Raw genomic sequence first — 13228 nt, forward strand, 5'->3', positions numbered from 1 at the left:
TGTATTCATGAGTGACATAAATATCAACATGTGGAACAAAACTGGTCTAGCGATGAATATAAAAGTATTCTTGCAACAACGAATTATCATAGTCTAATTAATATTCCTCCTCGAATTGAGTCATGTATGTGATGTGAATATTTAGTGGGAGATGCCCTGAGATTGCAAGTGCATATTGGTTAGGTATAGCCATCGTTATGTAACCACAGATGCTGCTTTATGTCTTATGTCCGTTTTAAGTTTTATGCCTTCCTGCTGTAACCACATATCCTATCCATATTGTTAGTGCTGATGAATAACTGGGCAGTCAGTTGTAAATTCGCTTAAGTACTGTACGGTAATGTTATTGAATCTTGATAGTAAATAAAGAGCTGAGTTTAATACACTGACAAACAAGCTACAAGCTATTTCGGCTTAACATAAAGGCTGTGAAATTATCGGACTTAATCAAATGCTATGACAACAGCCAAGGTGAAGACTTTAGTGTCTGGATAGATAAGTTAGAGTTAGTTGCCAAGCTTCAGAAGATCACCGATCTTACAACCTTCTTGCCGCTATTTTTGGCTGGAGATGCATTTGCCGTATACAAACAACTATCGGAAGAAGCCAAATCTGACTTTGGAGTGCTAAAGAAAGCATTGCTCACTGCGTTTAGTGTAAACAACTTTAGTGCTTATGAGCAGTTACGTGCGAGAATTTTGATGGAAGGAGAGACAGTTGACGTGTTTTTAGCAGATTTGCAGCGGTTGGTAGCATTAATAGGTCAAACTGATCCCGAGCCACTGCTTAAATGCGCATTTATGGCAGGCTTGCCAAGTGAAGTGGCAACGCAGTTAAAAACAGTGGCCGCTGTAGAAAGTCTTGAGCTTGGAGCTTTAGCGGCTAGGGCTAGAATGATGTTAACGACAAGCAATGGTTACGCAGTTATGTGTGCAGCAGTGCAGCGTTCAACAGAGCAACGGTTGAGATGTTACCATTGCTCAGGACCACACTTAGCTCGTAACTGTCCTACAAAGAGCAGAGGTCAGAGCAATAAACGTGAATTGAGGTGTTATAACTGCAATGAGCTTGGACATATAAGGAGATTTTGCGCACAACCACAACAGGGAAACGAAAATGGGGGAGCGTATGCACCGGATGCTCACCCCAAGTAAACAGCGCGGTGCTACCATTTATATCCATACAAGTTCAAGGAGTCAATGTAAAAGCATTAGTAAACACTGGCTGTGAGCAATCAGTAGTGCAGGAGAGACTAGCTAGAGAGCTGAAGTTGGTTCCTCGAGGCCCAGTGCGGCAAGTGTTAATGCTAAATGGGCAAACAACTACATGTAAAGGTGAGGCTACGATAGCTGTAAAAATAGGAAGTCACCAGAGCATGAGTGTGCAGTGTATGATAGCACAAGAACTAGTTGGTGGCTGTAAAGTGATCCTGGGAATGGACGTTATAAGCAAACTTGGTGGTGTATCAGTGAGTAACACTCGTGATGTTGTATTTAATGCGCTGACACCTAAAGCTGTTGGATTATTGAGTGCCAGCAACAAGCTACCAGATACAACTGATTCGAAACAGCAGACAATTGACATTGATGATGAAGACTTTAGTGCACATTTTGATGGGTGGCAGTGGACTGTAAAGTGGAAATGGAAAGACAGTGAACCGATGCTAAAAAACATGTGTGCAGAGTATGCGGTTGCTGACAATATGCGTGAAGAGTACGACAAGCAGGTTCAGCAATGGATTTCAGCCATATGACAAAACAATTCATAGACAAGTGACTGGACTAATACCATTGTTGGCTGCCCGCCAACCAAATAAACCGACGAAAGTAAGACCGGTAATGGACTATAGTAAAAAACTGAATGACTACATATGCAACCACCCAGGGTTAGATACAGCAGTGTGCCAAGAAAAGTTACGTGAGTGGTGTAAGTTAGGCGGTAATGCATGTGTACTTGACTTGCAGAAAGCTTACCTGCAATTGCATGTTGATGTTTCTTTGCAACGTTTTCAGGCTGTAAGGTATTGTGGAAAAACATATGTTATGACACGTATGGGTTTTGGCCTCAATGTAGCACCTAAGATCATGACTAAGATCTTGTCAAAAGTGTTGTCACTCGATAGAGGGGTGGATGCCGGCACCGATCACTACATTGACGATATTTGGGTAAATGAGTCATTAGTCTCAGTTGATGTAGTCCGTGAACATTTATATAAGTTTGGGTTGGTCACCAAGGAGCCAGTGGCACTAACTGAGGCTCGCGTTTTGGGTCTGAAGGTGACTAGAAATGAGTTCGGTAACCATCAATGGGCGCGTGACACTAGCATTCCGGAAGTAGGCAACAATGTCAGCAAACGAGAGCTGTTCTCTATATGTGGCAAGTTGTTAGGACACTACCCGGTAGCAGGATGGCTAAGGGTGGCCTGCAGTTATGTAAAAAGATTAGCGGAAGTTGGAAGTTGGGACAATGCTATACCAGGTAGCACGGTAACAATGTTGCATGAAATGGTGAATCGAGTACTAGCAAATGATCCTGTGCAAGGTGAATGGTCAGTAAGTGACACTAAGCGCTGCAAGGTATGGTGTGATGCTAGTAGCATAGCAGTCGGTGCTAGCATAGAGGTCGAGGGGCATATTGTAGAAGATGCTGCATGGCTCAGGAAAGTCGATGACAGCATGCATATATCAATGTAGCTGAGCTGGAAGCTGTAATAAAGGGACTGAATCTGGCAATTAAATGGGGAATGATAGAAACAACTATTATCACAGATTCAGTTACGGTGTACAATTGGGTTAAGTCTGTCATCACAGACAGTCACAGGCCAAAAGTGAATGGCATGTGTGAGATGATAGTTAAGAGGCGGCTAGGGGTGATTGGAGAACTTATGACCACATACAACATTGAGTTGAGTGTGTCTCTGGTGAAATCAGCATGTAACAAGGCAGATGCATTGACAATTGACAAGAGTAGATCGGAAGTGGCTAAGGAGGAACCAGCCAACTATTGCAGCAGCTGGTCAACCAATCGACGTGAAAGCAGCAGTGAAGAGTATGCATAAAATGCACCACCTGGGTGTTGGTAGCACGCTCTACCTAGCAAAGCAGAGGTTCGGGCCGGACATAGAAAGAGGAATTGTGGAGAATGTGGTTAAAGAATGCTCGGTGTGCAGACGAGTAGATCCAGCTCCTGCCAGCTGGGACAAAGGGACACTTGCTGTAGACAAGGTCTGGCGCAGACTAGCAGTAGATATTACTCACATGAACAATATACCGTATCTGTCAATCATAGATTGTGGCCCGAGCAGATTCGCAATTTGGATAAAGTTACGGGATGAGACTGCCAGCTCGGTTGGTACTCACTTGCAGCGTGTATTTAGTGAACGCGGGCCGCCTGTAGAGCTTTTGTCTGACAATGGACCCTGTTTTCAGAGCACACAGCTTAGTACAATGCTAAAGAGATGGAATGTGCACCAAGTGTTTAGCTGTGCTTACAGACCAACTGGTAATGAGATTGTGGAACGAAACCACCGAATGATCAAGCAAATGGCAGCGCGTTCTGGGAATAGTATACAAGAAGTGGTCTTCTGGTATAACAATACGCCAAACGCGGATGGTACTGTGCCATCACAGGAAGTGTATTCGTACAATGTTAGGAATCCTGATGTTCAAGTAGAAGCAGACGACTCCGACAACCTGTTGAATTCGTACAGAGTGGGTGACATTGTCTACGTCAAGCCAGTGGGAGCAAAATGTACCACAGAATGGCTTGGAGGCAAAGTGACAGGCATAGTCTCAGATACCGCGGTTGAAGTTAACGGCAGTAACAGGCATGTGGCTGATCTCCGTTTAGCGTACCGCCGAGGTAACAGCGACTGTAATGGCCCTATGCTATCGAGTGACAGCACTAGTGACGAGGTGAATTTTGTGGAACTAGAATTTGGCAATGCTAGCAGTAGTGTAACTGATAGTGGTGGTAGTAATAACAATGAATCATGTAGTGTTGACCCAGGTAGGCCTGTACGTGAAAGAAGGCCACCAGAACGTTTTGGAGAATCATATACATTTTGATATTTATGTGCAATCTTTCGGTGCAGGTGTTGTGTGATTTTTAAATCAAGGGGTGATGTGATGTGAATATTTAGTGGGAGATGCCCTGAGATTGCAAGTGCATATTGGTTAGGAATAGCCATCGTTATGTAACCACAGATGCTGCTTTATGTTTTATGTCCGTTTTAAGTTTTATGCCTTCCTGCTGTAACCACATATCCTATCCATATTGTTAGTGCTGATGAATAACTGGGCAGTCAGTTGTAAATTCGCTTGAGTACTGTACGGTAATGTTATTGAATCTTGATAGTAAATAAAGAGCTGAGTTTAATACACTGACAAACAAGCTACAATGTATAGATCATATATGCGTAAACTTTTGCGAAAAGTGTTTTCATCAGGAACAATTACTACTTCCATATCAGACCATCTTTCGACCTTTGTCTTAATTGAAGATATCACTGAACAATTTTTCAGAAATGTTCGATATCTAAGAGACCTCAAACATTTTAAAGAAAACAAATTTTTAGCAGAATATCTTAACACAGATTGTTACAAGCTTGTCCACCCTCATACTGATGTAAATACTATGTATGATGAATTTTCAAGCAAATTTCAATCAATTTATGATAAGCATGCCCCTTTTAAAAACTATCCAATGTCTTATAGACAATTAAAAAAATAAAAAACTTTGAATAACTGATGAAATTTTATTAATAATAAGAAAGGGAGACTACATAATTATAAGCAATCTTTAAATTCCCCATTAAATACAAATTTGAAACAAAAATTCAAATTTTTTCGAAACTTGGTAAACAAAAGACTACGTAATGCAAAATCCTCATATTTCAAAAATGTACTAGAGTCCACAGGGAATGCCAAAATATATTGGCAAATTTTAAATCAGCAATTAGGGAAATCAACAGTATGTAGCGGTGCCCCAAAACCAATTATTCTCAACGATGCAGAAATTAAGAACTCACAAGATATAGCCAATTGTTTTAACCAATATTTTACATCTATAAGAGCTACATTAGCCGAGGCCTTTAGCAATACTCCAGGCCTTCGGGACAATGTGGGAAATGTTTATCTGTTACCAACAGACCTGCAGTTTCAGTTTAGCAGTTCAGACTTGCAGTTTCAGTTTAGCAGTTCAGACTTGCAGTTTCAGTTTAGCAGTGTTGGTAAGGATTATGTTGAGGATTTGTTGCATAAGCTGAATGCAAATAAAGCTACAGGAGCAGATCCAATTCCAGCAAAGCTTGTGAAAATTGCAGCACCTGCTTTAGCTTATTCTCTAGCTCATATTATAAATACTAGCTTACAATTGAGTATATTTTAAGGCCTGATGGCCTTAAAATAGCAAAAGTTAAGCCTTTGTTTAAGAAGGGTTCACCAAAGCTTTTATCCAGTACCAGCCAATGTACAAATAAACACTAGCCAAGCATTAATTGAGCTCACAAATAAATTTGTAGCGGTAATGAACCATGACAAAGCAGTACTAGGGATATTTCTTGATGCTAGTAAGGCTTTTGACACTATTGACCACAATATACTCATTCACAAATTAAAATATATGCACTTTTCAGTGTCTTCTATTCACTAGATAAAAACTACTTGAAATAGAGAAAACAGGTAACCTTCATAAAAAAAACGATAAATCTAGCTTTTCAAGAGTAATTGCCTGTGTTCCTCAAGGTTCTATCCTTGGTCCAACCTTATTCATAATATGTATTAATGATCTTGTGTTATCTACTAATCATTTAAAAACTATTCTATATGCTGACGATACAAATTTATTTTTGAGTCTAACAATTTGAATAATGACATTGATATAGCCAATAATAAGCTTTAAAAAATTGATCAATAGTGTAATACAAATAAATTAAGTGTAAACATGGACAAAACAATGTACATTGTCATGAGAAACCATCAAAAGAAAATTAGACAAGAAAAAATCAATAAAATTATTTGAGTCGAAGTTGAAGGAGACATCTTCAATCAAATTCTTAGGAATTCATTTGAACAGTTATCGGATATGGGATACACACAACAGTAAGCTGAATAAGCAGAATTAATCATTGTCAGCCATCGTTATACGACTGCGACAACCATCCTAGAGTTTCTATTTGTTATTCGTGACTCTGAGGCTCTGTGCTTTCTAAATGTCAAGGTTTCTATCATTCTGAGGAGATTATTCTGACTATCTATCATAGTCAGAAAAGAGTCAGACAATGTAGGTCAACTACATAATGTTTAACTGAATATAGGTCAACTACTCACTGCGCATGTGAGTATAGGTCAACTATGCCCTGTACATTTAAATGTAGGTCAACTACACACTGTACATTTTAATGTAGGTCAACTACTCACTGCGCATGTGGGTATAGGTCAACTATACACAGTACATTTAAATGTAGGTCAACTACACCCTGCATGAGTGAATGTAGGTCAACTAAAAATCTGCGCATGTGAATGTACAGATTTTTAAAATCTGTTTTAGGTTGTAGATCAACTCTATACTTGTATATATATTTAGGTCAGTTATATATATAGATATCTGAGAATTATATAACATACATCTGACTTGTTCATACATGTATATGGTATCTATCTCACCTACATGTACATGCACACTACACTATATGTTGTCCATTTTGTAAATATATGTTGTAAATGTGCATGTAAGTCAGCTCTATATAGTAGATGGGGGCTATAGATCATTTATATGCTGTAGGTATATCTGTGGATTTGGGTCAAGGACTAACATTAAAGACTTACATAAGGGAAAAATATCCAAACTTGCAATGACTCTTTCAGGGTATTTATTCTCCAATGCAGTATGTACCGTATCAGTGCATTTAATAGTCAAGCCATTTCTGTCTTCAGGTCTTGGTGTATAATGATCCACTGTAGATACAGTCTCATCTCCTCTCAGCACTTCTGTGAATAAAAAAAGGTAAGTTGGCACGAGGTTAGAAGATCTAGCAAACTAACTCTGATGATGCTGTAATATATATTTATATGTTATTACATAAAAGACAGCTTTAAGAAAGGTTCTGTTCAGCAATAGAATTCCATTAGAATCTTGTTGACTTTATTGATTGTTGCAGCTCTGAAAGGATTCGTTTTCAAGGAAAGATAACTTCTATCGCCTAAATTTTTTAATTTTTCTATGAAGTGATGGCATAACAAATGTACATAGTAGCATATTGAGTGAGAGAAAATTTTGTACTTGCTAAAGTCAGGCTCTATTGGGCTAAAAACATGTCTAACTTGCAAGATAACCGCAGCTGATAAAAGACAAAACGAAATGGTGGTGAATTCTAGAATATTCTTATCTATAAATAGGTACTAGATGTAAAGGGATATTGAGAGTTCAACAGGTGATGAAATAAAATATTTTGCCAGAATTTACAAATGTTTGTTTTGAGTTTACTATGCGTTTTTCAAAAATTGTTTCAAATGCAAATTTTTCTGTTAAATTACATTAGATGTGATATATAGTCTAAGAATGCTGAAACCCGTTGTTGTAATTTTATTTTTATTGGGTGAACACACCATATTTTTTATTTTTTAATATGCACTTTTTTAAATCACAACAAAAAATTCAACCTGCTTTTTGAAGTGTGAAGAAACTCCACACAAACTTCAATCTATTGGATGTTCAACAGCATATCTTGTTGTCTTCTCAGTAGAGTAACAATAGAGAGTAATTTAAGGGATTCTGTTTGCTTTGACCTTTGACCTATCATATAGTTTAAGGATCTGCAAGCATTGTTAGCAAACATATTTAATGAAATAAAATAAAAATGAAAATGAAGTAAAAGTAAATTAATGTTTAAAATAAAAGCATAAAGATTTTTTATAAGTTTTCAATGTTTTTAGTCGTAACTGATTTGATAGACTGAATAGAGCTAGCTGCTTGCTGTTTGCTGTTTGCTAATCAAGTTAAAATCCTGTTTCTGAAGCCAGTTTAATAGTTTCATGAGAACTACTATGATAACCAGTATAATGTCATGAGAACTACTATGATAACCAGTATAGTGTCATGAGAACTACTATGATAACCAGTATAGTGTCATGAGAACTACTATGATAACCAGTATAGTGTCATGAGAACTACTATGATAACCAGTATAGTGTCATGAGAACTACTATGATACCAGTATAGTGTCATGAGAACTACTATGATAACCAGTATAGTGTCATGAGAACTACTATGATAACCAGTATAGTGTCATGAGAACTACTATGATAGCCAGTATAGTGTCATGAGAACTACTATAATGCCAGTATAGTGTCATGAGAACTACTATGATAACAGTATAGTGTCATGAGAACTACTATGGTACCAGTATAGTGTCATGAGAACTACTATAATACCAGTATAGTGTCATGAGAACTACTATAATACCAGTATAGTGTCATGAGAACTACTACATGTATGATACCATTAAATTGCTTGCAGTAGCTCAATTCATGAGTTGTAAGTCAGTAGTTACCATAGGCATACACCGATGGAGGGCTTCCATTGGTCGACTCACAGCGGAAAGTGAACTCTTCTCCTTCTACCACCTCGCCCAAGGTAGTTATTTGAAGATTCGCGGGAGATTCTACAGCAAGTATATTGCTTGCTACACGTAGCGCAGCGCTAACGATTAAGGTAAAAGGAAATATTAGTATGAAACTTTTTGTACAGACCTTGAGATCTACACATTGTTATTTCTAAAAACCTTATGTGTCCTGCGTGCTCAGTATTGGCGACATCCTTGGTCAATGGATCTACATGTATGATGGCTGGTAACAACATTATAGTGTTAACAGACTCATACCGACTAAGAGAAGTATTGGAGACATCCTTGGTTGATGGATCTACATGTATGGTGGCTGGTAACAACATTATAGTGTTAACAGACTCATACCGACTAAGAGAAGTATTGGAGACATCCTTGGTTGATGGATCTACATGTATGGTGGCTGGTAACAACATTACGTATAGTGTTAACAGACTCATACCGACTGGGAGAAGACAAATTATTTTTAGGAAAGTTCTGAGTTGTGGGCGTTCAGATAGTTGACTCCAATACATAAATGTTAGAAATTATCTGCACATGTGAAATGTAGAATTTTGTACAATGTTAGTTGATACTTTAAGGTTCAGTGAAAAAGTATATATTTTTCCACCATTTTTTATGTATCGGTAATGGTATAGCTTTTAAAAAATTTTCAGCATTTCTTTGCTAAGGTTAGCATCATTATAAAAAATAAAAACATAACATTTATTTACTCGTACAATTACGAAACGGCTTTACACGGATTGTATTAGTTATGAATGACAGGCAAGGAAAATAAAATATATGGAATATAATTTGAATAAGTTGAACAAATGTGATAAAAATGAAATAATTTAAATTTTGAAGTGCATGAAATATGATTTACAAGCAAACATTGTAATTTTCCAAAAGAGCTGCGTAAAGAGTGATTCCCAAGCATGAAATTGTAAATATTATATTATATATAGTGCAAGGTATATAATATAATATGCATTGAGTGAATCAGTATAGCAATTAAATTGATCATACCGTAAATGTCAGAGATGACAACAGGAGTAGTTGAATTGTAGCGATGACCATTCAGGTCAGCGATGCAAAGAAGGCTCACATTCAACATGGCTGCCGTGACATTGCCTGATACGGAGAGAACAAACGGGGGTGATTCAACAGCTGATCTGCAGTATTCCGAGCTAATACTGGATAAGCTAAGTTTTATTGAGAGCTCATTAATAACGATCTGGACGCCGCTGACGCTGTCATATATACAGCTAGTTTGAGTACTAGAAGACGTGTGACCATCTACAAGATAGACCGCTGTCGCGGTTGTATATGTTCTCGCTGTGCAGACTATGGTTACAGGTTCATTCCTGTAGAAGGCTCCTGGGTAACCTGTTGTATCTATGCCAAGGATAACCTCCTGACCTACAGACAGAGAGTTTATGACAAATGTGATTTGTAACAACCCTGTTAGAGGTGCTGTAGAGAGCTATATACGTGTCTAACACCTTTATGTGACCTTGAACCATTATGGTCAAGTCCGAAAACCAAGATGGTTGATTTAGAGAACTGTTTTGGTGCTTTAGTGGCTACGCAGACAGACATAACATTTCGATATTTGCTAGATGATGCTTTCACTCGCTAGCTATGCTTCAATAATACTCACGCAATCTTGCATTTAGGTCTAATTTCTACCATTACTTTTTATTTTTGTATTCACAACAAGAATGATCGTCGGAACTTTGACACAAAAAATAGAATCAATCAAAACAGTGAAGTGAGAATATTTCTATTAGGTTCGTTTATAAGACAGAGTGCTAACTCCTACTGATGCAAAAGTAAACACTGAAGATACAAAGATCTGCTAGGCTTATGCTTTCCTTATGTCCTTTTTTTAAAAGAACATAAGGAAAGGGCCGCACACGCGCCTCGTCACAATTATGACAAAACACACTGATGACAGCCTGAAGCAAAACACGCTGATGACAGCCTGAAGCAAAACACGCTGATGACAGCCTGAAGCAAAACACGCTGATGACAGCCTGAAGCAAAACACGCTGATGACAGCCTGAAGCAAAACACGCTGATGACAGCCTGAAGCAAAACACGCTGATGACAGCCTGAAGCAAAACACGCTGATGACAGCCTGAAGCAAAACACGCTGATGACAGCCTGAAGCAAAACACGCTGATGACAGCCTGAAGCAAAACACGCTGATGACAGCCTGAAGCAAAACACGCTGATGACAGCCTGAAGCAATTAAAATGTGAATTAAAATAAATAAAGCATTTAATACAATTAAACTTTAAAGCAAATAAGTTTTGAAGTGTGAAGAAACTCCACACAAACTTCAATCTATTGGATGTTCAACAGCATATCTTGTTGTCTTCTCAGTGAGTAACAATAGAGAGTAATTTAATGGATTCTGTTTGCTTTGACCTTTGACCTATCATATAGTTTGACCTGTTTGGAGTATACTATTGCATATAACCTTGATTAGTAAGGGTTGTCAGTAACCCTAACAGCTTGTTACTAATAATCTTAGTAATCCAGGCTCTTGCCATCAGTCAACGCTGATCATTGCAAGTTTTTACGCAGAAGTTACCTGAACCAAATTACAAAATAATAGAACCTTTATGCACTTTTATCCCTTATATATTTTATTTATTATATATTGATTATAACATGTTTAGTATGGCAATCATTGTAATGAATTTCAACTCTTTTAGCGTGTGCTTAAAATTTGAAGCAGTTAAAAATGAAATCAAGTTCATAACAATAAAAACAGTTTTTTATATATTTCTGCTTTACATTTAAGATGTATTTGTATGTCTATGCAGACTTTATTTTATATATAGTCTCCATAGACATATATTTTAGATCGACAGATATTCGTAACACCGGATTCTGCATAACACTGTGCTACATGTATTTACCAGTTATAGAATCGATTGTCTACCTCCGCTCCCAGTACAACGAGGAAATATTAGTACCAAGTATTTAGCTACCATAATATATGATATGATATGCTATTTATACCTTTAATTACTCCAATCAGAGTCAAGCAAGCAGCTAGTAAATACTCCATCATCATATCCTGAAACAATGCAGATCCTGGTAAGATGTTTGAGGTGACCAGCAACTACAAAGCTGACATACGTTAAAACAAAATAATAAGAAATTGGGCATTGTCTTCCCATGCACTGTTCTGATATCTAAAGATATATTTTACAGGTACATTATGTAATTGAAAACTGGAGTTGTCAAACCTTTTGATAAGAAGCCTCTTCAGTCATTCAACTTTTTAATTTCTTAACCTAAAACAAACTTGTTCAATAAATTTTAAATTTATTTAACGTGAGTGAAGTTTTTGGTTTAAATGTTTAGCACAACAAAAAAGTTTTAAACCATTAGAACATGAATTAATAATAATAGTTTTTGTAATTGCTTTTAAGCTGAGGTCAAGATCAGGTCCTTTTATACAAAACGTAAAGTTTTTGTGTAAAAGTTACCACATCGCTTGTTTAGTATTACCATAGAAGCCAAATATCAAATCACTTATATACTTATAAAGAGTTGTGACTTCATGTTTTATTTCAGGATATGACAATATAACAATATCAGATTACTGTTGAGTTCAAAGTTGATTCTATTACAACTGTTACAACAAGATCTGAAAAATATAATATAGGAGTATATGTTGGGGTCTTAATTAATCACTCACCGCCATAACTTTTCAGTTTCTTTATAAAACTGGGTCCTGCGAGAGCAATAAAAGAATATAAAAACATAAAACCACTTAATCGCTCATAATTTTTGTTCAAGAAAATGACTTTTAGCAAGTATTATTAAGATACTGTATAAGCTATTAAAAATTGTCATTTCTTAACAATAGCTTTATTATACATTTATATTCAATACTTTTCTTACGAGGGTTTCCTTATTAAATTCTCAACAAAAGAAACTTTAAGAGTTAGTATATTGTTGTGACCATTCCAAATATATTATCAGTAAAGATTCGCAACTCCTTATTTTCATTAAATGTATGTTTTCTAATAAAATGTCAAGTGTTGAAGGTGACACAATGTCATCAGAGTTATGGGAAAGGTTAAAATTACTAAAACATACAAAATAGAAAAAATCAGTTGAGAAAATAAAAATCGTAGTGACTTTGTAATTCACATTCAATATTTTTTACAAATAAAACTCAAGTGTCATTTATTTACCTTAATAGACAGACAACTCTAAATTACTTCTGTAAAACCATTTACAACTAGCATAACAGACTGTCAGTGTCTGTACTAGCTAGAATAACACTTATAGTGGGAGCAAAAAGGCAGATTAACTGCTCCCAGTGGTAGTATGAGTCATGAGAGAGGATATATATATATATATGTTTATGGCAGGGTATGACGACTCTTGAACTAATGCTTCTCGTAACTGATAACTACCCTGTTTGTGTCAAGTTCAGAGCTTCTGCGTGCATCACGTAAGAGTTGGCTGCCTGACCATAGACTAACAACCAAACCTTGGTGTAACTAAAGCTCTTGAATTACTCAAGTATTTCCATATCAGTCCTTTGTTTGTTGATTCAACAAACTTCAGTCCGTTTAATTGGCTGTGACAGCA

Source organism: Watersipora subatra, chromosome 5 (assembly GCF_963576615.1).
Source record: "Watersipora subatra chromosome 5, tzWatSuba1.1, whole genome shotgun sequence".
In the NCBI taxonomy this organism is placed as follows: Eukaryota; Metazoa; Bryozoa; class Gymnolaemata; order Cheilostomatida; family Watersiporidae; genus Watersipora; species Watersipora subatra.